The sequence below is a fragment of the Lepus europaeus genome, unplaced genomic scaffold, assembly GCF_033115175.1.
Source record: "Lepus europaeus isolate LE1 unplaced genomic scaffold, mLepTim1.pri SCAFFOLD_3_1, whole genome shotgun sequence".
Lineage (NCBI taxonomy): Eukaryota > Metazoa > Chordata > Mammalia > Lagomorpha > Leporidae > Lepus > Lepus europaeus.
In genome coordinates, this window is record NW_026909276.1 from 15168239 (window position 1) to 15174126 (window position 5888).

Sequence of the window (5888 nt, forward strand, 5' to 3'; positions counted from 1 at the left end):
GATGGCTGGCACCGTGGCTCAATAGGCTAATCCTCTGCCTGTAGCACTGGCACACTGGATTCTAGTCCCAGTCAGAGCACCAGATTCTGTCCCTGGTTGCTCCTCTTCCAGTCCTGCTCTCTGCTGTGGCCCTAGTGTGCAGTGGAGGATGGACCAAGTGCTTGGTCCCTGCAGCCACATGGGAGACCAGGAGAAGCACCTGGCTCCTGGCTTCAGATCGGTGTGGTGCGCCGGCCACAGCACACTGGCCGCAGTGGCCACTGGGGGATGAACCAACAGAAAAAAGGAAGACCTTTCTCTCTGTCTCCCTCTCTCTCTCACTGTCCACTCTACCTATCAAAAAAAAAAAAAAAAAGAGGAGCAGCCAGGACTAGAACTGGCACCTGAATGGGATGCTGGCACTTCAGGCCAGGGCGTTAACCCACTGAGCCACAGCACTGGCCTCTCATATTCTACTTTTTAAAAAAAGATTTACTTAATTGAAAGACAGAGTTACAGAGATAGGTAGAGCCAGAGAGCGATCTTCCATCCACTGGTTCACTCCCCAAATGACCACAATGACCAGAGCTGAGCCAGTCTGAAGCCAGGAGCCACAAGGTTCTCCCAGATCTCCCACACAGGTGCAGGGGCCCAAGGACTTGGGCCATCTTCTACTGCTTTCCCAGGCCATAACAGAGAGCTGGGTCAGAAGTGGAGTAGCCAGGATTCGAAGAGGCACCCATATGACATTGCCAACACTGCAGGTGTGGCTTTAAACCACTGCACTACAGCACTGGCCTCTCTGACTACTTTAAATACTTCATATGTTGGAATCTTAGAGTATTTGTCCTTTGAGACTGATGTTTGTGGTTAATTTCACTTAGAAAAATAACCTTACTGTTCATCCATGTCACAGGATTTTCTTTTCTCTGTGCCTGGATAACTTTCCACTGTGAGTGCAGGCCACACTACAAGTCTTGGCTACAGTGAATTATGCTGTGGCAAACAGTGCTAATACTTTATTTATATTGAACTTTCAATACCTTTAGATATATAATCAGAACTGAGATTATCAGATCATATAAAAATTTTATTTTCAATGTAATGAAGAACATTCTACCATTTTCTGTGGTGGTTGCATCATTTTACATTACCACTGACACTGTACATGTAGCTGAAAATCTTTATATTGTCATCAGATTATGCACCTGGGGGTTTTTTGTTTGTTTGTTTTTAAAGAACAGGAGCAGGAGGTAGTATTAGCCATTACCAGACCATGATTATGAAGATCCCTCTCCACTTGCACTCAAGGTGAATCAGCATTGGGCTTCATTGTCAATGTGGTGAAATTGCCCATCACCCAGGGAGAAGTGTATGACTCTGTTAAGTACATTTTCAACTTCCTGCAGTGGTTCTAAAGCCAGGTCTGGAGGTATCATAACCCCATCTGGCTATCAATAGTTTCTGTTCCAGGTAACTTTCTGTTAACAAGGTCAAGCACAGATTTCTGTCTGAACATTTCTCTAGCTTAGGATTCACATAAAAGATGAGTGCCAGCACAACATTTCTCTTCCCATTCTGCCTGCCATGACCTAGAGTGTAGATCTAACAGGCTGACCCAGATTTTAACTCTTCCAATAAATTGTTCCTAGATGGGACAGGACAGCCTACATGAGGCTCCCAAAAATACCCACAAAAGGGGAAGTAGTGTTGCAATGCTCAAGTGGGATTAGAGTGGTGACCTTGCCTAGAGTTTCCTTCTTAGGGACAACCCATGTCACTATGGGATCCTTCCTGCCCAAATGCCCGAGGTATCAATAGCAAGAGCTGAGCCAATATCTCGGTTATAAAGTATTCACATCCAGGGTTTCTTGAGGCTGGGCCCCTGGAAAGTCAGGACAGAGCAGCAGAACAGATGGCTTTTCCCAGTGGGGCTTCAGCAAAGAAAGCTTAGACACCCTGAGTTCGAGGTTCTATTGTAGACTTTCATCAAGAAATTGATTTCATTTCTTGGGATCCTCTTTCATGGGATTCCTCAGCAGAAAAGACCTCTCCAAAGTCTCATCCTCCATCTGCCTCAGGCCATGTCCATAATCACACACATGTATGCCACATAGCCCAATCTGAAAACCCCAGGGAGTGCCTGGGTACAATCAGGGCCCAGCTTTGCAGAGGCAATCTGAGTTCCAAGAGGGTTCCCTCTACCCTCTCAGTTATGTGACCCTGAAATATCACCATACCTCCTAAAGACTCTGTAGCCTGAGCAATGGCAAGAAGAATGGCAGTTACTGGGAGTTGGTGGTGGTGGAATTGTAAAAACATTCATTCAATGTGTAGAGAGTTTCAGTTTCATAAGGAAAAACAGTTCTGAATATTGGTCACACAGCAATGTGCATGTATTCAACACTACTCAACCATACCTTAGAAATGCTTAAGATGATAAAATTCATCAGCTATATTTTTTTTGTCAGGACTACAATTACAGTACATTTTAAAAGTGGTCAAATAGGGGCTAGACCTGTGGCACAACAGGTTAAAGCCCTGGCCTGTAATGTCAGCATCCAACAAGGGTGCTGGTTCAAGTCCTGGGGGCTCCACTTCCCATCCAACTCTCTGCTAATATGCCTGGGAAAGCAGAGGAAGATAGTCCAAATACTTGGGCCCCTGCACCCACATGGGGGACCTGGAAGAAACTCCTGGCTCCTGGATTCAGATTGGCTCAGTTCAGCCCATTGTGGACATTTGGGGAGTGAACCAGCAGATGAAGATCTCTCTCTCTACCTGTCTTTCTCTAACTCTGCCTTTCAAATAAACAACACAGATCTTAAAAAAAAAGTTGATGTGAAAAGAAGTAGCCAAATACACATCTCATAAAAGTTAATATGTTATGTTTTCTCAGAAGTGCAGTTAATACTTACTAATTTTGTACAGTATCTTATATTTGCCCATTTTCATAACAATAACATTCCTGATTCCATTTTGCTGAGTTGCTATGTCATTTTTTTTTGAAATAGGAATCAGATGCCATCCTCTCTCACTGAAGACACTGACGACAGAGTGCAGAAGCCATGTTCAAGGTGGGTGTGGCCTGGGTTTCCTCCCTCCTGGCTGTGTTTGAGGGAGACATAATTTGGTCACCCCTGGGCATCTTACACTAAGTGGAAGCAGGTGTGCCTTGTGCTGAACAGAGAGACAGTGTGTCCACAGCCAGGGCTAAATCCTGGGGCCTGTGCATTCCCTCATAAAATGTGCACACTTGAGCCCCAACTCCTCATGCACCAACAATGCCACAGCAGGAAGAACAAGCATGACCCTTGCCCCTGCAGCAGGAGCTAGTTCTAACCTCACTTACTACTTGCACTGACAGGTGGGATGGATCACTCCCTGAAGAAATCCTGGGATGATGCTCTCAGTAGAAGACATGGATTTTTGCCAGGGAAAAGCATCAGAGTTTGAGGATCATGCAAGTCCAATCCCATTTCTACAAAACAAAATGTTTTTTCTATTGTGTTTCTTTGGAGTAGAAGTTTTCTATTTGTTTTTTTTTAATTCACCATTTCTTTTTTCCCTTGTGAGTATATTTATGTGTCCACACTTGCACACGCTCACTGCACAACAGGGAGGAAAGTCAAGACGGAAAGGACAGGAAGCATCCAGGAGGCACTGGCATGGGGGAGGAGAAGGGACAAAGAGGGTGTCTGTCCCCACCCGGGCCCCCACCACCTCCTAACCAGGAGGTTGACCTGGAGCTGCAAGAACAGGAAGTGCTTACTCTGACTTGGAGGAAAGTTTCAAAGTGCAGTAATCTCCTTTACAAAAAGCCTATTCCCTCCACACTCTGCCCCTCGATGAAGCCCAGCTCCCTGCACAGGCTGTCCTTGAGGCTTTGGCAGGACAAGGTCATGGGGAAGGGCTCTGGACCACAAGGGCTTAGGCATAGTGGCTGCTGGGCATCAGGGAGTGGTCCCCTCTGTGGTCCATCCGGTCCTGCAGGTGGGCAAACTCAGCCAGCTCACTGAGTTCCTGGAACTGTCAGTCTGTCTTGTGGCTGACCAGTGAGTGGTAAAAGTGGACAGCAAAGATGATGAAGACCAGGCCAAAGGGCACCATGATGGTGGTGGATGCAATGGCTGCTGCCTGGCCCAGGGTGATGCCACTCTCGCTGCTGTTGTTGGAGGCCGCACCACCAGCTGGGGGCTTGCTGGTAGGGCTTGGCTGCCCCCGGCTGCTTCTTGAGGGGCAAGAACTTGACCCAGCAGAGCAGCACGACCTCGGCCAGGAAAAGCAGTGTGCTGATGATGGTGGACAAGGCCCAGGCCAGCTCGATGTGGCGATGCATGCGCTCGTGGAGCGACTCCTTGACGGAGTTGAGGTTGTCGACGTTGCTGACAGCCTCGATGTTGGGCAGGATGCAGGTGCTGATCATGAGTGCAAACAGGTGCATGGCCACCAGCACCGTGGTGCAGGCACTGAAGGTGATGAGCAGCCCCGGTGGATAGTCGTGCTCAGTGTCCAGCTGCACCTCCACCATGGCCACCATGGCTAAGCCAGACAGCAGAGCCGAGGTCCGGCTGGAGGCTTTGAGCTTGGCACTGCTCAAGTAGAGCTTACGCCAGGACAGCGCCTGCATCGAGTGTTCGTTGAGGCTCATCACCTCGGAGTAACCCTGGCCGATCAAGTCCGGGTAGCTGACTGCTGGCAGCAGCGGCGGTGGGGACCCTGGGGACTCCCCATCCCCACTGCGGCGGTTCCGGCAGCTGCCGCTAGTGGTACTGCCGCTGCTGAGGGGAAGCTCGGGATTGTTGCTGCTCTGGGGCAGGCGGGCTCCGGATGCATGGAGCACGCTGCAAAGGCGTGGGCCGGCTCGGGAGCCTGGAAGGCAGTGGCCCCCGCCCCCCACGAGGGCCCGGCCCTTATTCACCATTTTCTACATCTTGAAAATTTATTGATTCTTCTTCATTGTTCTATGTGTTTTTTGAATTTCTTATTTTGTTCCCATATTATTATTGATATTCTTGAGTGTTCCTCTGTGTACTTTTCCAGGTTGAACAACATGTATACCCAACCTCAGAACACTAGAAAATATAAGCAAATGTTGAGAACTCTGAAGGGATAAACAGCAATAGAACAAACGTAGCATATCAATACTTCACTTTCAAGAGTGGTAGATTTGAACAACATTGTAAATCAACTTTTCCTAACAGTTACACAGAGAGCATTCTACCTGACAGCAGCAGAACATGTGTTCTCAACAGCTGTCAAAAATTCTCCAGGTGGGATCATCAGTTAATTCAGAAAATATGCATCAACAATTTTTAGAAAATTGGATTCATATCATTGTCTTTCATAACTCTAATAGAATAAAAATAAAAATCAACTCCAGAAAAATGGGAAAAGTCACACATATGTGGATGTCAATCTACACTGTGTCAAACAGCCATTGGCTTGAAGAGAAAATCCAAAAGGAAATCAGAAAATATTTCAGTGGGTACATTTTGAGTTTTGACCTGGGATCCATAGCCACAATCACAATCCTCAAGTCCAGGCTTGGTACAAAGAGAAACCAGGTGGACATGGAAGGTCACCAGTAAAAAAGCTCTCTGAACATTGAGAACCATGGGGATCTTTAAACAGAGCAGAAAGAAGTCTTCTTACTGCCCACAACAAATTAAGGAGACCAGGATGCTGATGCTTATGGCCGAGTTCAAAGGCAGATTGCAAATTCATATATATTTTATATACAATATAAACATTTCATAGTCGTCTAGGCTTTATTTTATAAATGGACTGATTATACATGAGCTTCATTAACATTTAGTAAATAGTTCAGTTTGTTCATTCAACAAATGATCTTCACATGTCAGGCATTAGACACTATTCTAAGTATTTGGGATGGAGCAGCAAAAGAC

General features: G+C 46.7%; 1 pseudogene; it reads right to left on the bottom strand.

The window, feature by feature from the left end:
- Nucleotides 1-3909: 3909 nt before the first annotated feature.
- LOC133755315 (calcium release-activated calcium channel protein 1-like) lies at nt 3910-4815 on the bottom strand (annotated as a pseudogene).
- Nucleotides 4816-5888: the final 1073 nt, after the last annotated feature.